This window comes from Equus caballus, chromosome 3 (assembly GCF_041296265.1).
Source record: "Equus caballus isolate H_3958 breed thoroughbred chromosome 3, TB-T2T, whole genome shotgun sequence".
NCBI classification, from domain to species: Eukaryota; Metazoa; Chordata; class Mammalia; order Perissodactyla; family Equidae; genus Equus; species Equus caballus.
Window position 1 is genome coordinate 99,537,270 of NC_091686.1, and position 24,858 is coordinate 99,562,127.

The following is a 24,858-nucleotide window of genomic DNA, read 5'->3' on the forward strand; positions in this document are numbered from 1 at the left end:
CATATGCACACAGAGACACCCAGACACATACATAAGCAATGTTCCGCAATGGTGCATTTTAGATATAATAGTTAAATTGATTATTTTTTGTGTGCAACTGGGAATATGAGAAATAAAGATTCTAAAATCTAATGTGAATTCCTTATGTGTAACTTACAAGCTTGTTACCCAGGTGACAGCGTCATCTATACTTGGTAAAGCAATTTAGAGTCACTGTAATTTGTATAGCAATGTCAATTTATTTGTTTGATATTCAAATGTGATGCTATGCTTAGCTTGAAATACTATTTTTAATTTTTCCCATCAGCCGTTTCTGGATGTGACTTCATATTCTTGTACATAAGATTTAATTCTCCATTATTTAGTTTTAAATGAATAATTCATGTAATTGAAAATTCCACCCACAAAAAGCATAACCACATATACCTATAACTATACATTCATATATAGTTATATATAATATAGTTTTATATATATTTATAAAATATGAAAATAATGTTGAATAAAGGTCATCCATTATCTTTGACAAATATAATATAACTCAAAATACCATCAACAAAATGATCCTCAATATATGTAAACCCTGAAAGCAATAACTTCTTTTTGCCCTTTTCGCTGCCTTTACAAGTCTGGAACATCTGGGGATTCAACTGAAGAGCTAAGAAAATGTTGAAAAACTCTGTTCTTATTAACACCTGATTTTTGACCTTGAGGTTCTCATCTGTTCTCTTCATGTGAATTCTGAAACACATCTAGAGTATATTTCTAATATAATACTATCTTTGACATATCTCAATAATATAATATTAAAAAATTAGTCTCTTAACAATTAAATAACATGCTGCTAACATTGTTGTTAACACTGAAATAATGGAAGCCATTAAAATGATAGGTTAAACAAGTTATTTTTTTAGTTAATTCCTAGCAATAAAGTGTCTTCTGTTTGTAAATTATTCTAAGATAAGAATTTTACATAAGGATGAATATGTTCAAAGAAGAAATTCTGAAAAGAAAAATAGGAATTTGATTTGCTTTCAAAAGCATCACTGCCTAAGTGTTTAATCACTTTTTATTGTATTTTCTTCCCCAAATGGCCAAACTCCCAAAATTAAAAGCTCCTCAAAATAAAATATGCAGTGACGTGAAAAACTGAGTGTCAATTATGCATTTACAGATAAGCTAAATCTGTTTTTAAGATTTATAACTTTAAGAAAAAGCTCAAAATATAGTTCATCAATAAATTCACCACATTTCCCAGTGGAAGCACACATTTTCTCTACTTTATTTATCTCAATTTATTTAATTTACTGGTATATGTTTTTTATTAATTTCCTTAAATTTTATCTTAATTCAGCAAGAACAACTGCAATAAATTCTTCTCTTGAACTATCTTCTTAATTCACGTCTGTTTCCTTACATGATGTTGCTGTCTAACTGTTCCCTGAGAACAAGATTCCAGTCTTAATCAATTTAGATATCCAATGACTAATTCTTGAATGAATGAATACTACATAACTATACAGTATGACCTTCTCATACAAAATATATTCAACCTGAGATTCTTTGTCACCTACATAAAACTGCTCTGACAAGTACATATTAAGAGGCATCATTAATCGCCCAGTGGTTACCCGGATGGGTGTTGCAAACTGTCAGAAAAAGAATACTTTCAGGCATATTCTTTTTCAGTTCCTCTGCCTTTAGCTGCTTTAGTTAAAACTGCTTAAATGAAAATAAGACTTTCAAATGTTTGAGAACATGAAACACCACATAAAGTTCAAGAGTATCTCTGTATTCTTATAGATTCCATTCTGAAGATAAAATTCTCAACCAGGTATTTTCTTTGATTTCATATCTTCAACTCTTGCTATCATGAAATGGTTCCCATTCCCAAATATCTATTTGTGTGTGTTCTCTACATAAATGAGTTTATCTCCTTAATAGAGAACGGTATACCAAAATTAATTTTGAATATATTTATTGCTACTTCAACTCTCTCTTGATATACAAACCCGTATGACCCTCACACTCAATCCAATATTTCCAGAAGACCTACAAGAAGATTGACCTTTGTCCTGATAAAACTATCAGAAGTCTAGAACATTGTGGTACAAAGGAACTAACATTAAAAAAAGTAATGAAAAACACCAAGTTTTAAGAAGTAGCATGATGTGTTTGCTTTTGGACAACTTGAGATGCTTGTAAATTTTCCATTTGGAAATATCCAACAAACCTTTAGAAATGTGGATTTTTTAGTGCCTCTGTTTAGTCAATGCTCTCAGGTGAGTATTATTGTGCAATAAAAAGATGCTCCCACTTTGTTCCCAGTCCAGTATGTCCTTTAACATACCTCTTCACCATGTCTTCTTAAGTTTGTTCTTTTCAGGCTTGTATAATAAGCCAAGGCATTTACCATTGCCTACAAAGCCAAGCTGATCCCTACGTTGAGTTCTCTTTCCAAACAGAGTAGATGTTCAGAAGCTGTACCCAAAGTTCTGCCCAGTAAGAAGATTTCTCCCCACTACCGTCATTCAGATTTACCCTGTAGTGCAGAAGGCACGTTTCAGCTTGCACCCCCATACTTGTCTGCCCCATCCATGAAAAAAGCTTGGCCTTTTTCTATCCTTGTCAGCTGATTATGGAGAGTCCTTTATAAGGCCCTAAGTGAAGTGAAAGAGAGTCTGAACCAACTGTTCTAGCAACTTACTTGTGCTCTCTGAATCTGCTCAAGCCCAGTCTTATATGCACCATGTCCATTTAATAAGGGGCTGCTGAGGTGTCACCAAATGTATCACTTAATGTGTCTTACATTCCCAGACTCAAGATTGGCACGTTTAGCTGTATAATATCCTGTACCTTGTCTTCAACTCTCTGTGCCCTCTGGGTCTAGAAGATAAATATCTCTGTAAATACTGCCAAGAAGACTCTCCCTCACTTTCCTTTATTTCCCTGATTAATCAGTCTGAGCCTGTCATTTTCCCTTTTTGGCTTATCAATGGCACTTAGCAACAAGCACCTACTTTCACAATCTTTATAGTTACTATTTCCTCCCTATCCCTCAAAAGCCAGAAACATTGTACCAGCTATTACATCTCTGTCCCAGTCCACCATAGACGAAAGTCTCGGCAGTGACACTGCTACAGCATTCCAGGGAATAGCCAAATTTCACCTCCCACTAGAATATATAAAAATCACCCATAAGAACAGCATTGACTTCGACAGTTTTTCAAATTTAAATTCTACTGTCTAAGTGACGAGCTGTTTCTGCCCTAAAGTAAATAATAACGTGAATTTCTGTTTTGTGTTTGTTTTTTTCATTTGTTTTTAAGCACTCAGAGGATCAGGAAAACACACACATTCACCTATTACTTGAGGTTGATCATTTCATTTGCATATCTGAGTTTTGATGTTCAGCTACAACTTTTTCAATGGTTATGAAGAAGAAATTTGAACATAAAGCCTCTTTTCACATTTTCATCATGAACTAACATAAGTTTAATCTACTACATAAATAAAAAACACAAAGGAAAATTGGAAGTCAGGGACAAAATTTTAACTATATTTTGCTGGATTATGGGAGTAGAATACTTCCAAAAATTGTTGAATAGTTCACGAGATGTTTCACTTAAAGCTTTCTTTATATAATAGTACCTTTTCCATGGTAGTAAAATATACAGATTTAATATTTTAAATTTCTTATATTTTTTACACCAACCTGACATAATAGTTCATTTCTCATAAAAATAAACCTATGAAAAATAAAGCATTTATTATTAAAATAAGAATTTTAAGTCTGAGGGATGTATTTTTGCTGCTACTTCAACATGAATGCGGCATCACTGTAGTGATGTACTCTCCTGATAAATCATTTCAGAGTTCCCATTGTGATGATATATTGTGACTTACATATAGATCATCATGGTCATCATGATGCTTTATTAGTGTCATATTTCACCAAAATGATGGAACCTTAATGATGTAGAATTTCTCGGTAAAATAGTGATGACAAAAGTTATCTCTTGGAGAAATGTTCTGTAACTTCATTGCTTAAAAGTTTACAAATATGCCATATACCTTTCCCACCCTGTCTCAAAAATATACTTTCAAAAATAGAACCTATGTCTGATTCTTTTGAGGCACAAAGCTGAATTTTGCAATGCAGCATGCATGGGTTTTCTTATTATGACATTCTCCCACATTGGCTAATCTGAACTTTTCCCATTCATTTTTAATTGAAATATTTTCCTGATCTTTCAACCAACAACAAACTTGCTTGTCTCTTTATATGAATAAATTGAAAGAAATCTATCACAGGTTATGTTATGCTAAATAAGAAAACCAAAATGCCTTGGCGTAAGCAATATAGAAATTTATTTCTTCTGTTGTAGTGTAGAGATATCTGAATATTCCAGGATGAGTGTGTGGTTCTACCAGATAATGTAATTTCACATCCAGATTACTTCTGACTTGTTCTATTACCCTCTAGGCTATGTTCTTCATTTACATGGCTAAAACTGTCTCACCACTGAGATGTACGCTTTGCAGCATCAGGGAAGGGGAGAGAGTGTGGAGGGTGAGAAACTTCCTTTGAAAAACAGGATACAGAATTTCACACCACTGGAGAAGAGCCTGCATGAAGTGATATAAATCTACAGAACATAATAATTTTCTTGAAAACTTTATATATTTCTAGCACTTACATTAAATAATTAATGTATCATATTCCTCAGATAAATATCAGTCTATCAAGTAAATTTATCAAAAATACTTAGAATAATATACTATGGAAGTATCACCAGACTCCAAGATACATGCCTGTTACCAAGTTAGCAAATATGTTAATCTTAAAGTTGTTCAATACCACCTCATCATTTTCAACATTACATGACACTCTCTACAAATAAAACAGCATATACAACCATAACTAGATAAATAATTCACTACAGGAATAATATTGCTATAATCTTGTTTGGTGCCATTATTCTTTCCCTCCTCCCTGCTGTTATAGCACCTTTAGATAATTCTATTATTATACCTAACCCATAGTCTAATAAATGTTTACCCTATCTCCTACTAGAATGTAACATAAGCTTTCAGAGTAGGTATTTGTTTTGAGTGTTGCTATGACTTGCTCACAGTCCAGTGCCTGGCATAGGTGAGATTCTCAATATTTGTTTCAAAAGGTGTTGTTTTCAGACTGTTGTCAATATTGACATTTAAAAAGAAAACTGTTAAATCATTCTTTTACCATAGTGATTTGACATACGACATTATTTGTTTAAAATATATGCAAACACACTCTTCTTTAACAGTAGACAATTTTACATAATACTTTTTCTTTTTGAGCATGTATTTCCATTTCACTTAAGTTATAGAATTTTTTCTAGTTTAATGTATTTCTGTGTAAGAAGACTTTTATTAATGATGATCATGATTTTGCAATGAAAGTAGATGTATATATTGATAATTTTGTCTTACAATTATAAAGCTATACATAGCAAAAACAAAATTTCATTTGCATTAAATTATCAATATTAAGAATAATATAAGGAAATGCAAAGTACACTACAAATACTAATAATTATTAGACAATAAGTACAATTTATTGGAACTCAATCTCTTAATGAGGTTAATGACGCATTTTTTTAAATCCAGGGATAACTACTATATTTTTTTAATGAGATAGGGTTTGTAATCAAGTCTATAATAATTTTCATTTTTATAAGGAGGTAAGAATTGTTAAATAAAGAGAGGTCACTGAATCTTTTAAACTCTTCCCAAATTATAATTCAGACATAAAATAGTGACAGTAAAATGATATGAAAACTGAAATCTGCTTTTTCCTTCTACTTTATTAAAGATAGAAAATTAAAAATCAATTCATCTACAAAAGAAATTGTACTCACTGGGTAGAAATATAAACTTTAATTTCGTGCCATAAAAGGCTCTAGCAAGAGTAATAATTATGCCTATAATCATTTTAGTTTCAGTCCATGGCAACTTGCCCAATTTGATGAGAAAGAGTTTTGATAATTTTTTTAAGTTTCAATATATCTATGCCAACACTGTACTTTTGGACAAAATATTTTTATATTCTTTAGATTTTAAATGTTTTTTGTCAAAATATTGTATGTATATATTTTTCTCACCCAGTGTATGGGATGAATGTTATCACATTAGCAAAATCAATGCTCAATCTCACACCAATCAGTGAAATCTGATTTACTTTCTATCAAACAAAGAGGGACTTCCTTTCTGAAGTAGATAAAGCTGTTTATATACACGGTATGAAATATTATAAATACAATGAAAAATACATTCCAGAATATGGCTTGTAAGCTAATCACTGTCAAATTATGACTAACACAGGTCTAACATAGTAGTAAGTTTATTAACATGAATAAATGCTGTTTCTCAATACTAAATTTTAAAAAATATTGTCATACATAGCTAAAATTATAAGACATTTATAAAATAGGATATAAGGCATGTTATTACTTTAGTAATTACTTTAGACATGACAGTGTTGAAGTCTGGTATTCTGTTGAAAAAACTTGTAAGGATCATGTATAAATATTCTGTTATAACTCTGTTAATTTCATTAGACATCATGATCAAATTCTATATAGTTAATGAAAGATGAACATCTATATTATTTCAGATGAACAACTTTAGTAACTAGCACTTGATTTTATAATTTTGGTACTAAAAGTTAGAATAGATTAAACATTTAGAGATAAGATGGGAATAGATTGTAATATTTCATGATTTGATTTGGGTCAATAGGTTGTAAGTACCTTTGTAAATAATGAACACATTACAGATAAAAGAAGGTGTATAAAATCATTAACATTGAGTTATATCCATTATAAATCTAAAACATATGAAAGTTTTCAAAACATTCAGTTACATTTAATTGCGTCAGTGCCACTAACTTGAATGTCTTTTGCTGTTTGAAGGACATTTTCATTTCAGCAGTTATAGCTGGGAAGAGACTAGCTAAGAATTTCTTAAGTTTAGATTCGTGGAAAAATAGCACAACCTTTTTTTTTTTAATCAGTGCTTTCTTGCTTTGTTCTCACAATACTCTCTCATAAGGTCCATATATTACACAAAAACATTTATGAAATGAAAAATGTAAATTCTCCCATTTCCCACATTCTGTACAATATGTATTAAATTTAACAATATACCCACAAGCCAAAATACCCTACTTCTAACACCACGCTTATATAGGGGAAGACTGGAAGCCCCAGAGTGGTTTACTGTCCCTTGATGAATTATGAGTCCTCTTTAAAAATAATATTCCCCATTGCCCTTATGTGTGATTCCCTGGATGGTTTTATACGCAGAATAGTCTACCATAATAAGATTGATGTCAGGTGAGAAGAATGCCTTTGTTTTATAAAGTAGGAGGGGTCATTTTGCAGATGAGGAAGAAGGAAAGGAGTGCCAGCACACAGTACCTATGCATGTAGACTATCTAGACTGTGATTTTTCTAAAACTGTTAGTACACTCTTACCTTTGGAAAATTTTAGTGTAACCCCAAGAAGTGTGTCTACCTATTTGAAGACAAGTGCCTTAAGTAATCTGTATTTAACTTGATAATGGTAGGGCTTCTTTGTGTGTTTTGTTTCTTAATTAATAATGCATTAAGTATTTAATGAATTAACTTACGTCAAGTATCTGATTAATTTAACCTAATTCTATTTATTTTCACAAAGAAGAAAACAAACTTGATCTGGATTTGAGCCTAGGACAAGGTAAATTGATCTTGGCAAGAGAATGGCTGGAGCCTGAGGCAAGGTAAGAAGATGAAACAGTAGTATCTAGCACAACTACTGATTAGTTTAGCTACTTCCCATTTGACAATTCACCAAACCATTCTTGGTTTCCTTAAGTTCTGTTAAGGCTACAGGTCTTTTCTCTATGTGTGATAGGCAAGGAATAGAAAGAACAAAATGAGTATGAAATGCATCAAAAAAAGTATGCTGCAAGAATAATTTGTCCCAATACCTGTAGTTTTAAAAATCTTTAAACATTTTTACAAAGTTAACCTGTATTAGAATCACCTGAAGACACAATCTTGAAAAATCTCTTTTCATTATTAAAATAAGAAGATTTTAAATTCTTTGCTTAATTCTTAGCTTATTTAATTTTTTTCCGTCATCAAAGTAAGATTGAAGTAGAGGAAATAAGTCCTGAAATCTAGATTTAATAATAGTTATCATCAAAGTAAAAGAATTTGTTAAGCCTTCTCTAAACAGTATATAGTCTAGGAAAAAAGATATATTGTAAATAGTCAGCAACTTTTGAAACAGTATATGGTGAAAGCATAACATAATTCCCTAAACGTTGTCGTATTTTTATATATGTGTATGTGTAACTTTGGTATGGCTTACATATTATTGGCATGAAACGTTTAGAACAGTACATGTGCTATATAACAGTATACAAGGTCAAACAATAATTTCTTGAAAATTTGTGCCAAAGGGGAGGTGTCTTTAAGGACCTTTATTTCAGGAGGGTTTTCTCTAACGTAAAATGTTTAGAAATCAAATCAAGATCTGACCAAACTAAAAATTATCCCAGTTTGTTCATTGAATGAGGACAGCTAAAATCCATCTTCCATTTTGGATTAACATTGTACTCATTGATCATAATTTTAATTTAAGAACAGGTTATTCATATCAGAGCAACATGTTGGCCTAGCCTTATGCAGTACTCATAGATCTTACTCAAAGTTCTGGATACTTTTATTTGTTGAGTGTATATTGCACAACAGACATTAAACTTTTTTGACATCATGGCTTTATGTATGTCTGTGCTTTTGAAATAGGTGCATCATAGACCTATTGTAAAATGTCTTGAGTATAAGATGTGCTATGCTATCAACATGGTAATAAAAATATACAGGTAGCTTAATATAATGAGCTGGACCAGATTGTCAAACTCATTCTAAAACTGTTAGTACACTCTTACCTTTGGAAAATTTTAGTGTAACCCCAAGAAGAGACTCAGTGGTAATTTAAAAAATGGCCAACTACACTTATACTGAATGGTAACTGCATTTCAAACTTTCTTTCCATACATTAGGAGTCAGTATTATAGTAAATAAATGTTTTGGTCAAATGTAAATATATTGTAATACAAGATTTTTTTTTCTTTCAGCCATTTTAAATTATAAACCTAGCCAAAAAATAATGGTTAGCAATCTAAATTGATCTCTGAATGAATGTGTTACATGGAAAAGAAAAAAGAAATATTTTGCAATCCATGTTCAAATAGCTGCATAATAGCAGGGAGCTAAAATGTAAGCAATATTATTATTTCTTTCCTACCAAAAAAGCAAGGTTATGTGAAATATTGGAATTTTATTTCCATGTCTAGCATTTGAAGATACTTGACTACACTTAAGTTGTCAACTGCCTTTTGTTGAAAGTATGATTTTATTGCTCTGTGAAATAACAGCAAGAATTTACTAGCGCTCTTTTCTTTTATGACACATACAGGAGAAAAAAAAAACACCGATCCATTTACTCAAGACCAACCAGAATCATTCTAACCTATCAAAATTGACGAGAGGGCTTCACTGCCAAAGTCGCTGCTGGGTTTTCACAGTTCATTGCAGAAAATCTGCCACCCCGATTACCATAAAAGGATAGAAGATTCATAATCAGGGAAGAAAGCTAGATTAATACTTGTAATTATCATTGAATTATTTAGCCTGCCATAGGATTATTATTATTAGTGTCACTTGACAATTCTCTCTCATTTTGTTAAACACAACTGTGAGCAATCGCCCTACCAAATATCTCTCTGTACTTGTTGACTAGCTAGCAAATATTCCTGGACTATCCATTATCCACACACACGAAATGCTGTATTATGGTGCTGTTGATAAAATACATGCCACTACCTGACCCTTTCTTTCTTGGAGAATTTGAGTTTAAGTTAATTATGCATTTCCTGGATTCTCTCCAGTACAATTTGAAAATTTATTATACTCTGAGACTCCATGAACATTGTTATTTTTTTGCCATGTTAAACCAGCAACCGTACCTTGATTTTCATAATAAAGACAGAAATATAAACACATATGAATTTGGGTAGTTTTCCTGTTAGTCTGTCCAAACTTTAAAATATTATTCTTGAGGTTAGTATATATCAAAATTTTAGATTGAACCATCAACTAGATAGCACCTGGATAGCTGGTTTAGTATTCTCAAAAGAACTGCACAATTCATTTCTTATGCTGTTGCATTGCCTTATACAGATCCATGCTTTAATGATCTTAACATTTAATTTTTTTAATAATTGATAAATGTTATTAACCTTCGGTAAAAATCAAATTAAAAATGTTCCGTTTGGGGCCTTCCCGGCAGTGTAGCGGTTAAATTCGCACGTTCCGCTTCTCGGCTGCCTGGGGTTCGCCCGGTTCAGATCCCGGGTGCGGACAGGGCACCACTTGGCATGCTATGCTATGGTAGGCGTCCCACATATAAAGTAGAGGAAGATGGGCATGGATGTTAGCTCAGGGCCAGGCTTCCTCAGCAAAAAGAGGAGGACTGGCAGTAGTTAGCTCAAGGCTCATCTTCCTCAAAAAAAAAAAAAAAGTTCCCTTTTTTCTTTTGCCCCTCCAACTGGAGCTTATTCCTACCCTTCTGATAATTAAAAGGTCCCTTTGTTTGTAACAATCTGGGCAAGAATGGCTCTAAGAGCATATTCAGATCTTGATATACGGTTACTGAATCTCTTTTGGCCCAGTTTCCTCAGACATCAAAGACTAGGATAAGGATATGAGTAGAGATAGTTTATTTCTGTGATTATCCAAAGTAGAATAAGTGATAGAATGAGAAGACTAAGATAGATGGACAGACAATGAAGGCTTGTTTCCACTGGAATCTCCTGAGAAACCTCCCCAATTTGTCCCCATGAAGATTTGGAAGCTGGCCCATTTATTAATGCTTCCTATATCTCCTTCATCGAAAGCTGTCCTCAAAGGATATTAACTCCTCTGCACTTGGGCAATGCTTAGGTGCAGCCCGAGCAAATTCGTGTGGGTTGTGTTCGGAGATAAAAAGGTGAATGATAGGATACAAGATGCTGTCAGTGTTAAGTAAGTGTCATTTTCCATGGAACTGTCTACTACAGATGTGGCTAAAGTCACAGGTTGCGACTTGACATCAGAAGTGTTTGTGGTCATATCATTTTAGGTTAATCAGGGTATTTGAAACTTCCAAAAATTTCAAGAGGCAAAACTTTTATCACAAATCTGTAAATACAACAATAAATCACATTTTATTCAAATATTTTGCAGCAAATGTGCAAACAATGTATCAATTGAGTTAACATTTAAATGTTAGAAAAATGTCAAACTGAAAGCATTCATTGCTAGCCTTTGGAGCTAAGGAAGATTGTATGGCCATTTAACAAAGTATAAGAAGTAGAACTCAGGTTGAGGTAGGAACCAGAGTAGAACTCAGGATTCATTAGAGACTTTCTAAAAGAGTAGGTAACTGAATATCTCTAAAGATTTGCTAAAGAATCAGTGAATTTGTGTTCACTGATGCTTATGCAGGAATTTTAAACTTTTCCTAAGTAACTATTAGATCTAAATATATAATGGCAGTGAAAGATGAGGGGAAACAGTATAAATCCACAAGGACAAAGAGTATGAGAGTGAAACAATGGATAAGAAGAATCAATGCATTTGAGGAAAATTGGAATAAACTACATAATATTTATTGAATTTTCAGACAAAGAACAAAATCTTAGCTCACAAAAAGTAGATAAACCTACAACAAGCCATGACATGATATGGAATCCTGGAAAAGCCAGTGCATCAAGTAATTGGGGTGGCAGGAGTCAGGAGAAGATTGTTTCATAAATTTTATTTGGTGCAGTTAAATGTACAGATTTCTCTTCCATAGCTTATGCAGGAAATAGAGTATCCTTTCTCTGGCCCTTCAGAAGACCAGAGCTTTACCCTTTCAGACTGAAAGCCTGAAACCTCAGGACACAGGTGCTCAACACAGTTCAGAGTAGGTATTTCAGTTAGGATTTGCATTTGGCTGCACGTAACGTAAATTGACCACAGTGGTCTAACCATATTTTCTCGTTTAATAAGAATACTGGAGGGAGTGATTGCTGGTGCTGGTTCTGTGGCTTAGGGAAGTCGAATAAAATGCCTTGGAGAGTTTCACGGCCCTTTACCCATGGTTGCAAAAATGGCTGCTGGAGTTCCAACTATTGAGCCACATTTCTGGCAGAAAGATAACGATATCAGAGAATTGTATCTTTCACTGACTAATACTAGGTTATATGGCCACAATCTAATCAGAAGGGAGGCAAGAGAACATTTGATGTTTTTTAAAGCTTGCCTGTTGTCAATCCTCAGTGGATTCTGATATTAAGGAAGAAAAGTTCACGGATTTGGTTTAGCAATCATCAACATGTGCCAGTCTCTCTCTGGATAGTCAACATTTTTACACTCCTTTCTTCCTATTAAAAGAATGTATCAACAACACACACAATGCTATTTCAACTTATTGTACCAATACAAAATTACAATGAACTTTATTTCCCTCCCTATGGACTAAATGCCCTTTATGATCTCATGACCTATAAAAGGGAAGATAATTTTATCTGCCAATAATACACTCAGATATGATTGTGGAAGAAACACAGGAAAAATTACAATCTTTATTCTGAAAGGGGAATGTCAGAAATAGCCATCATTTGCTGGTTTGTATTAATTTTCAAATTGTACTATGTACTCTTTGCTCATTAACCAGACAATATGGGATCCCTGGCTCTGATGGCTGAGAGATTCCTTCTTTTTTCTTTTATTAAGATTTTATTTTTTCCCTTTTACTCCCCAAAGCCCCCCGGTAGATAGTTTCATATTCTTTGTTGTGGGTCCTTCTAGTTGTGGCATGTGGGACGCTGCCTCAGCGTGGTTTGATGAGCAGTGCCATGTCCATGCCCAGGATTCGAACCAATGAAACACTGGGCCACCTGCAACAGAGCACATGAACTTAACCACTTGGCCACAGGGCCAGCCCCTGAGAGATTCTTTCTTTCTGTTATACTTGAATACTACAGCTGAGGTATATATTAGAGATGATCCCTTTCCTTGGAGGGACCCTGTTTTCACAGACACATTACTATTGGAGGGAGTTTGAAGGCACTGGATTGCTTGAAAAGAATTTGCTCATTGAGTCAGTGTTTAACTATGTTGGAGGGGGGTTTGATTTCTACAAAAATTAGTAGAATCCCACCGTATTTTCCTTTGCTAATTTCCGTGTGCTAACAATCAAAACCAATGATCTTATCTGGTGGGACGCTTAAATTCTAACAATTCTCCACATTTATTTATTTATTTTAGCCTGAGAACCTCATGTTCTGTTCATGTTGCTTTAAGGTAATTGAAAAATTAAACTATAATGGAGCAGTAACACCATTGAGACCAGCTTATTTTAATGTGCAAGATTTCTTTTTCTGGAAAAAAAAAACCTCAGAAAAGATATTTAGGAAAATCCTAGGGAATTAACTTTAATTGGAGGTACAAACATTTTAATTGAGTTTTCTAAAAGAACACGGATCCAAATAATGGGACTCAGCCAATTTAGACTGTGGACCACAGACAGAGAGTGTTCCCCAGGTACTATTTTATTTTATTCCATGTCTGCTAATTCTAGTCCAAGTTCATTGTTCACTTTTTAGATAGTACAAAAAGTGGCAAGATATACCAAACACATGCCCAATATTCAACATTTTCCCTATGATTTCCCCCAAAAGTGTTAGCAGCAGTATGCTATCAAGACTGCTCATGTGAAAGAATTTGGTGATGGTTGCAACACCTTCCCTTGGTTATGCTAAGGTATTTCCTCCTCCAAAAAGTTAAATACATGATTATCATGCAAATATAAAATAGTCAGATGTCAAGGATATTTATTCAAAAATTAATGAATGAGAGAACCATTTAGATGTTAAAACTGGTTCACATGAGACTTATGGAATTTATATTTTCTTGTGGAAAATAATTCAACTGCACTATTATTGACAGGGACCATCTGAATTACTATCAGTTTACTACATTTATAACTTTTTTTTTGAGGAAGATTAGCCCTGAGCTAACGTTCATCACTAATTCTCCTCTTTTTGCTGAAGAAGATAGGCCCTGAGCTAACATCTGTGCCCACCTTCCTCAGTTTTATATGTGGGATGCTGCCACAGCATGGCTTGATGAGCAGTGCCAGGTCCGGACCTGGGATCCAAACCAGTGAACCCTGGGCCGCCAAAGCAGAACATTCCAACTTAACGACTGTGCCACTAAGCTGGCCCCCATTTATAACTTCTTCCCCTGCAGGGTTGTAAATAACTTTGACAATAGCCAGCCAATAAACAGTACAATTCTTATAGAACTAGACAATCCCTAGAGATTCTGCTAGATAATGCCCCGACTTCATTGAAAGGATGCTCAGCAATTTCTTTTGCCCCAGGATTGGATTTTTTTTCTCATAGTACTTACCAACTTTCCAAGCCTCGTCCTTCAGCCTGTCCTTTGAGTCTATGAACAACCTGATATTTGACTGATTTGTTAGTTCTCTGAATGTTTTCCAGATTATTTTGCCAGTATTGTCCCTCTTATTGATGTCTGAGAACCTAACAGGTTAAGACAACTTTTTTAGACATCTTCAAGGCTCTCTATTATGATCTTTATATTGTAAATAATTCATGCGGGCAACCTTTTGACAAAAAGACACAATAGCTGGCTATTAGTAGAAAAAGCATTCTCAAATATGTATAAAATGAAAATGGTCAAGAAGATTGAGAAAATATGGTAAAACATTGGCATCATCTGTTAAAATATTAAATACTACGTATGTATTTACTTAATTTCTAATAATGTTAATGCTCTGTGATTAAATGAGGTGCTTCCTATGAGCCACACATTCCTCTAACTGTATTGCTTCTGCCAATTAATTTAATTTTGCCAATAAACTGTAAGTATGTTGTATGGTGTGACTATGATAAGCATTTTGTAGGTGAAAAACTGAAGTTTAGAGAGATATCTCTCTTTGAGACCCACATACAATATCTGACACTGCTAGGAGGATAAGCTATCACCATCAAGGCAAATAATTGAGATTACTTAAAATGATATTCCTTACTATTCAGAGTTTTTTAAGTTTGTCACAAATTCTGATTCTTTTAAATTATATTTTTTCTTGTATAAAGATAGAATGTACTGAAAAGTAAAAAGAAAGTGACATATAGTGCAACCAGCTAGTGACTATAGCATCACCTTATCTATGAACAATAAGACAACATTATCTTTGAGAAAAAAATTTTAATAATGCTGAAGTCTAGAGAAAATCCTACAATTTTGATCCTTGACAGTATTAATGAAAATTTGATACTGCTATTTCTGAATTAGGTTAGAATGCATTAATAATATTTAAAATTTACAACCTGTCTAACTATGCTTGCCAAAAGATTGATTGTCTTACTTTCTTGCATTTTCAACAGGATACACCCTGCTAGTGTACTATCTACGTACTCAAGAGTGTTCACTTACATTCTGACTCCTGTGTTTTTTTCAGCCTTTTAAATAAGTTCCTTAAAAAACAGTATGTTTTGCAGGCTTGCTAACAGAAAAGTGCTGCACTAAATAAAAGTAGTCAGAGAATAAGAGCTAAAATTCCACTCTCAGGAAGATATAGCAATAAGAATATTTTTTTCTTCTCATTTAGTCAAAGGGATGTTTAAACTTCATTCTATAATACATTTAAATACAACACAATTTGTAGTCGTGTTTAAGTATTCAGTCTCTGATGCCAATATCTGAGCTTAAGCTCTTATCAACTCTGCTATTTACAAGTTATTAAACCTTTTTAAATCTGAACATCCTCATCACTAAAATAGGAACAATTATAGCTTCTAAATCAGAGAGTTGTTGTGGAAGTTAAATAAGATGATGAATGCAAAGGACTAAGTATAATGCATATCGTAAGCTCTCAGTAAATGATTATAGCACCATTTTATAAAGCAATATTTCTAGCAGACAATATTGTTTTAAAATATTCACTTTGGAATGACAGTGACTTCTTTCACCTCACCAATAATTATATCAGTCTGTATCCCTTCTCTGCTTTATCCCTTTCTGATACCAGCAAAGGTGTTGCTTAGCCTGAGGTCATCAAGATGATCTTGTAAGAGGTATGGTTAGTTTTCCCCAGCAATATGACCACCCAAAGCACAAAGAAACCCATTGATGCAGGCTTTATCCTCATAAGTTGTAACGTGGATGATTATGCATGATCTTTCCTGAAGTCTTTTATGATGCAAATAAATGTAGGGTGATTTATTGGAATAAATGTTATTATTACACTCTACTACCAAGTACTCAGAATTGTAAACTAGATTCCTAAATGTGGCATTACTGAGAACTCTCTTCGTTTTGAAATCATAGTGTACTGATTTGAGGAGGTGAAGCAAATTTGGGATTAGGAGCATAAGAATTTAAGAAGCCTTTTGGAAGTTACCGTGATCATACTAGTGGGTAATTCCCAGCATTAAGACATGGAAATGTCAACTAACTGAAGTTCCAGATACCTTGATTGCAAGAAGTCAAGGTAAATAAGTAAGGTGAGGATATTTAGGAAGCCAGAAGTGAGTGACAACTTTGCTTGCCAAGGGGCATATGCAACTCAATTTATCTTCTTGCTTTACCACTAAGGTTGCTTCTGGTCCCACAAGAGGGGGAAAGGAAGAAACAATTACCAATCACTAGAGGAAAGATAAGGTATTCATTGGATCCTAACCTCGGTGTGTTACTCAGTACCTACATCCTATAGCTCCCTCTAAAAGTCAGAATATGCTGTTATCACTCCTTGAGATATGAATACATTATGACACATGCATCTTTAGAAATAACGAAATCCTTTGCAAGGTCATCTACTTTACTTTCTTATTTCTACAAATTCCCAGCACAAGTGAGTGAACTGTCTCCACATTTCACCATGAGGACAGTTGCAGAAGAATGGAAGAGTGATTAGAGTCATCTATATGTGTGATGTTAAGAAGTATGATGGGCCAGTGGCTATTACATGGAATCAATGCTTGGATCAGGCACCTGTGTAGGCAAAGTGATGGAATAAATGACCCATCCCAGAGGTAAAAGAAAAGGCAGGCATAGCAATTCTATAACATACCTGCTGTACCCAATAACAAGCTTGATCCAAAGACAAGGACTTACCATTAAGGTCCCATTTATGATTTGACTGGTAGAGTGTGAATCATATATGTACTATTGTTCTGACTATTTCTTGAAGCCTATAGTTGTACTCGGAATACGTGTATCCTGTGAGCATGTGCTATTTTTGGATTATATATTTTCCCTCTCTGTCCCCTGTTGTTTGTTTGCTTTTGTTTATTTGTTTATGATGTTTCAGTAAACCGATATATCTGAAAAACTGTGAAGCCATTCTTAAAATAAATCATTATTATATATCATATTTATATGTGCATTCTGCCTTTGAATCCAGTTTAGTCTCACCATTTCCTTATCAATTTGGGGAAAAGTTGCTTTTCTTTATAAAATTTCTCCTGTTAGGCTGTTATGGTTGTCATCAGCAGTAGCTCTGCCGAAGGCTTTGTCAAAGGAGTTGAAAAATTGGAAAGGTATGAAAAAGCTGTTTGACAAATATAAAGGAAAGAGCATTTAATCACAGTTCACATGCTTCCACTTCTAAGTCTTTAGATGTTTGACCTTTGAAAATTATGCTTCTAGCAGAGATGCCTATATAATTCTCACTTTAAGGAAAAATTTACTTTCATAATTTTCTATCATTATACCATACAGATATTTCCATTTAAATTAAATTCTGATATCATTTTTTAAAAATAATTAAAATTTCAGTCAATATTCAATTTCTGAGCAGCACCAATTTTAGAAAGTTTTTCTGATATTCAACCTACATGATTTTTATGGAGTTTTTTAACCTTTTGCTTCTATTATTTTTCTCATCAGTAACATGAGTAACTATGAAATAGGCATCAAGGATAAAGAAGGACTGAATAGACACAATTCTTGTCCCCATGAAGTTGAGAACCTCGTAAAGGAGGCGAGCAATTCACTCATTTGGCAAACATTTATTGTGTACCTGGTCTAAATTGAGCACTACTCTAGATATTGGGGATAAAATCGAGGATGAGATTAACTAAATCCCAGCCCTGATAGAGAATCATTCTAGTGAGAGAGAGATAATTGGAAGATTAATGGGAGAAGCCAACTAAAAACCTGCACAATACGTGTGTGTGTGTGTGTGTATGTGCGTGCGCGCATATGTGTTTAATAGTCAGGCATATATTGAAATAAATAAGGCAGATTAAAAGTATAGCAGTAATTGAGAAGAGATATTTTGACTGAATGTTCAAGTCCTCTGTGAGGAGGTCAGCTTTGAACAGAGTTCTGAATGATAACAGATAGGAAGCCACACAAAGATCTCAGGAATGAGAGACTATTCCAGGCATAAAAAATTGTAAGGGCTCTAAAGTCACGATCTAGGCTGAAAGTTTCTACAATAAGGGAAGTTCTACCAGTGAACAAAGAGAAATAACTAACTGGGGTTTGAAAAAAAGGGAAAGAGTCCACAAAACTTTGATAGAACCGAAATTTAAGTTGAGATCGCCAAAGCAGAAGGAGAAGCAGACGTAAAACAGTATAGCCTAGCTTGTCTTCTGCATAGTCTGAGAAAGTCAAGAACTGAACTCGGAATATAATTGCCTGGTTGGGTCCCACGTACAAAAGGAAATCCTGTCAGGAGGATGATATCATTATTATAGATCCTAATGAGTCTCACTTCAAAAAAGTTTCAAATAAAATGTCTTGGACACAGCCAAAGGGAACAAAACACACCAGGAAAGAAGGTACTTTTAGCAAGATTGAGTAGAAACAATAGAAATAAGATATTAAAATCATCAGAAACAGATTATAAAATAGATTATGCTTATTCTGCTCAAAGAAAGAAAATTAAGATATAATAAATTTAACAGAAAACTGGAAACTAAAAATGGTGCCAGAGGAAAAATTTTATCAATGGACCAAATGGGTATTCTAGAACTTAAAGGTATGACAGCTGAATTTAAGACAAAACAAAACAAAAACCAAGGCAAACTATAAACAGAATTTTTGAACAAAATATAAATAAATAAAATAGATAAGAACTACAAAGCTAAAAGTACATTCAGAAAATATGAGGACCTCCTACTATTAAAAAAATGAATACAACACAGTGCTGAAATGTCAAAGATTTGAACATACACTTTACAGAAATGGTAATCCAAATGAGCCCTCACACGTGAAAATTATTTCTATATTATGAATCTGGAATACAAATTAAAACTTACTATGAGATATCACTGCATTCATCATATTTGCCATCAGGAAAAGTGTCTGGCAAGAATGTCAAGAATGGCAATGTTGACAACTTGTTGGAGAGTACATCTAATAGAAACATTTTAGGTAAGTTTGGGGATACTTAGAAAACTTGAAGATTCTCATAACCATTGGTCCACTCCCAGAAATATAGCATAAAACTAAAAGCATTTTTGCTCCAGGATATGCATACAGATGATTATAGCAGCTTTGTTCATAAGAGCCAATAAATTATGGTATATTATACAATGGTTTATCAAACAGCAGTGAACATTAACAAACTGGGAGAAGTAAGTAGGTTATTATCCAAAAGAAATCTTCTATGGCATGGACTATATTCTGTTTCTTAAGATGTGTCAGTTACATGAGTTTTGTCTATTTTTATATAGAAATTTGTGTAATGATTCTTTGCTGGCCATGTAATCATAACACAGTTATCTAAATGTCACTAGCCTCAATTTCTCACTCATGAGCTGGTGATGATACCTATTAGGCAAATTTCTTGTGTGGATTTAATGAACCATGGAACATGAGAGTCTCATATTTGATACTAAAATGGCTATTTCCATATGTATAGCAAATAATTCTAGTAATAGTAAATTAAATAGTTCAAAGGATAATATTCACTCATATTACAGGGCACTGTGTTGACTATTCACAGGCATATATGTAGTGTGCCTGGAGGCTGATGAAATAGGCTGAGGCCAGTTTATATAGGGCTTTCTATTCTCTGCCAAGTGGTTGGAATATCCATCATATCACATTTCAGTATTCAAGTCTCCATTTGTCTCCACAGTTTCCTAACTTTCTCTTAAGGTGACCTAACCTAGAATTTTGGTCACCTTTGTCTAGATACCTCCATTTTACCAAAGTCCTTTTTAAACCCAGTGCCTAAAACTTAGAAAAATACTCTGGTTGTTATCTCACCAGAGTAGAGTATAGTTGTATCCATTAACTTATAATATCAGTGTCTACGTTAGACACATTCCACTTTGAATTCTTGTGGAACTCTCGGTTAAATGAATTTTCCAAACTTTCTCTAAGTGAAGTTTTAAGCCATCGCCACATGAATTCAGTTAAACAACTAGATGAAAACAAGCCAAGGATTTATAGAATCATGAAATGTGTAGTGGAGTTATAGTTCTGAATTCACAAAGCCTAGATTTGTGTGATGGTTCTTTACTAGCCGTGTAATCATAACCCAGTTATCAAATGTCGTTAGTCTCAGTCTTCTCACCCATGGCCTGGTGATGATAATACTTATTATGCAGAGTTGTTGTGTGGATTTAATGAACCATGGAACATGAGTCTCATATTTGATGCTAAAATGGTAACTATTTTCATACTTATAACTAATAATTCTAATAATAGTAATTAAATTGTTCAAAATGGTGGTATTCATTCATATTAATGAGCACTCTGTTGACTATTCATAGGGATACATTTACTAAAATATATTTCATCCTAGTTTACCCTCTCTAAGAATGTACATTCCATAATTTAATACAAATCTCATGGTGAATATTAATAGATATAATGCTAACTGATTTTATTATATTATTTTTAGGTCAGTATCCTTTCCTGTTGAACAAGAGAAGTCTAAACAACTCTGTCTTGTTCTAAATTTGTATGGTGCATTCTTATGAAATTAGATTATAGAGTTGTATGAAATAAAGTCATGCAGTTAATACATTTATCTTTAAAAGACAAGATGGTCATTTTAGTATTTTAAAGTAAGATTTTAAATTAAACCTTAACACCAAGTTCTTTCAGCATTATTTATGGTCTATCCTCCATGCTTCGTAAGTATTGATTTGATCTAAACTAAGTAATATTTTTGGTCACAGTATTATAACTAAAATGGATTTTATATCCTATTATTTCACAGTTAGTTGCAGTTTCTACTTCTTTACTTCTTTTTTTGAAAAATTAACATATTAATTCTACAAAAGGTGTTTTTTCCAGCTTTATTGAGAGATAATTGACATATAACATTGTATAAGCTTCAGGTGTACAAAAACATTATTTGATATATGTATATTTTGTGAAGTAATTAACACAATAAGGTTAGTTAACATGTCTGTTACCTCACATAGCTACCATTTTTGTGTGATAAGAACTTTTGAAATTTACTCTCAGCAATGTTCAAGAATACAGTACAGTATCGTTCACTGTGGTCACCCTGCAGTAACATTAGATTGACATAACTTATTCATATTATAACTACAAGCTTGTATCTTTGACCACCTTCACCCGTCCCCAGCCCCAACTCTGACAATCACTAATATACTCTTGGTTTCTAGGAGTTTGACATTTTTAGGTTCCACAAGTAGGTAAGATCATAGAGCATTTGTCTTACTGTATATGACTTATTTCACTTACCATAATGCCCTCAAGGTCCATCCATGTTGTTGCAAATGGCAGGATTTTCTTCTTTTTAATGACTGAATAGTATTACATTGTGTATGTGTGTTTGTTCATATATACTGCATTTTTTTATCCATTCATCCATCAATGAACACTTAGGTTGTTTCCATGTCTTTGCTATAGTCAATCATTCTAGAATGAATATGAGACTACAGACATCTCTTTGAGATGGTGATTTCACTTACTTTGAATACATACTCGGAGCTAGAATTACTGGATCATATGGTAGTCCTCCTCTTTTCAATTTTTTGAGAAATCTTCGTACTGTTTTCCATAGTGACTGTACAAATTTATTTTCCTACCAAAGTGCACAAAGAGTTTCTGTTTCTCTACATCTTTACTACACTTAACACTTCATATCTTACATCTTTTTGATAGTAGCTATTTTAACAGATGTGAGGTAATATCTCATTGTGGTTTTATTTACCTTTCTCTGATGATTATTGATGTTGGGCAACTTTTCATGTACCTATTGCCCATTTGTATATCTTTTTTGGAAAAATGTCTCCTCAGGTTCTTTGCCTATTTTTTAAATTGTATTATTTGTTTTTTTGCTGTTGAGTTGTAAGACTTCATTATATATGTTGGTTATTAACCCCTTATCAGATATAAGACCTACAAATATTTTCTCCCATTCTGAAGATTGTCTTTTCATTCTGTTTATCATTTCCTTTCATAGGCAGAAGCTTTCTAGTTTGATCTAGTCCCACTTATTTATTTTTGTTTTTCTTGCTTGTGCTTTTGGTGTAACAGCCAAAAAATTATTGCCAAAGTCATTATCAAGGAGGTCTTCCCTTATATTTTCTTCTAGAAGTTTTACAATTTCAAGTCTTACATTTAAGTTTTTAATCCGTTTCAGATTAATTTTATGAGTGTTGTAACATAGGGGTCCAGTTTCATTCTATTGTGTGTGGATATCCAATGTTTGAAACATCATTTATTAATGTTTTAAACACAATTTATTGAAGAGACTATCTTTTCCCCACTGAGTATTCTGGGTCCCTTGTCAAGTATTAGTTGACTGTATATGTGACCATTTATTCCTAGGTTCTCAATTCAGTTTCATTGGTCTGTTTTTATGCCACTACCATATTGTTTTAATTATTATAGATTTGTAGTATAGTTTCAAATCAGAAGGTATGATGCCTCAGCTTTGCTCTTCTTTCTCAAAATTCCTTTGTCTATTTGGAGTCTTTTGTGGTTCCATACAAATTGCAGAATTTTTTTCTATTTCTGTAAATAATAACATTGGAATTTTGATAGGAATTGAATTCAATCTATAGATAGCTTTGCATCATAAGGACATTTTAACAGTATTAATTTTTACTACCCATGAACGTAGGATATCTTTTCATGTATTTATATCCTCTTCAATTTCTTTATCAATGTTATAGTTTTCAGTGTACAGATCATTCACCTCCTTACTTAAATTTATTCCTAAATACAGATTAGGACTTGCTATGCTTCAGCCTACAAATTTTTCATTTTACAATAGTGAGAAAGCAGTACACATTCAATAGAAAATGTACTTCAAATTTTGGAGTTTGATCTTTTCCTGGGCTAGTGATATGTGTTACATTACTCTCTTGCAATGCTGGGCAGTGGCAGCAAGCTGCAACTCCCAGTAAGCCACACGATCACAAGGGTAAACAACGGCGACACTTACAAGCATTCTGTACCCATAGGACCATTCTGCTTTTCAGCTTCAGTACAGTATTCAATAAATTGCATGAGATATTCAACGCTTTATTATAACACAGACTTTGTGTTAGATAATTTGTCCAACTGTAAGCGAATGTAAATGTTCTGAGCACACATAATTTAAACTAAGCTAAGCTATGATATTCAGAAGGTTAGTTGCATTAAATGTATTTTCAGCTTCTAACATTTTCAATTTATGATGGTTTTATCGAGATGTGACCCCATCATAAATTGAGGAAGATCTGTATTGTTTTTTTCTGAGGAAGATTAGCCCTGAGCTAATTTCTGTACCAATCATCCTCTACTTTATCTGTGAGTGCTGCTGCAATGTGGCTGATGAGTGGTTGGATTGTTTTCATTATTTCTTCTTCAGATAAATAATTGTTAGGGTATATAAGTACTGATGACTGTTGTATGTTGATTTTGTATCCTTCAACTGTATTGAATCTGTTTATTAGTTCTAACAGTTTTTTAGTAGATTTTTTCGGGTTTTCTGCATATAAGATTATGTCGTTTAAAACTGGAGACAATTTTACTTCTTTCCTATCTGGATAACTTTTTTTTTTTTTTTTGCCTAATTGCTCTTGCTAGGACTTTTAGTACTATGTCGGATAGGAGTGGTGAGAGTGAGTACCCTTGTCTCGTTTGTGATCTTGGAAGAAAAGCTTTCAAACTTTTGTTTTAAGTATAATATTATCTGTGGGCTTGTTGCATGTGGTCTTTAATTATGTTGAGGTGCATTCCATCCATACTCAATTTGTTGAGCATTTTTATTATGAAAGGATGTTGAATTTTGTCAAATACTTTTTCTGCATATTGAGATGATCATATGATTTTTATATTAATACAATGTATGACGTTTGTTGATTTGCATATGCTGAACCATGCTTGCATCACAGGGACGAATCTCATTGGATCGTTGTGTATGATGTTTGAAAGTGCTGTTGAGTTTAGTTTGCTAATATTTTGTGGAGATTTTGTATATCTATGTTCATCAGGGATATTAGTCTGTAGTTTTCTTGTAGTGTCCTTATCTGGTTTTGGTATCAGGATAATGCTGGCCTCACAAAATGTGTTTGAGATGTTTCCTCCTCTTGAATTTACTGAATAGTTTGAGAAAGATTGGTATTACATCTTCTTTAAATATTTGATAGAATTCACAGTGAAAACCATCTCAGCCTGAGATTTTCTTTCATTATAAGGTTTTATCATTGGTTACTGATTTAATTTCCTTACTCATTATTGATTTGTTCAGATTTTCTATTTCTCCATAATTAAGTCT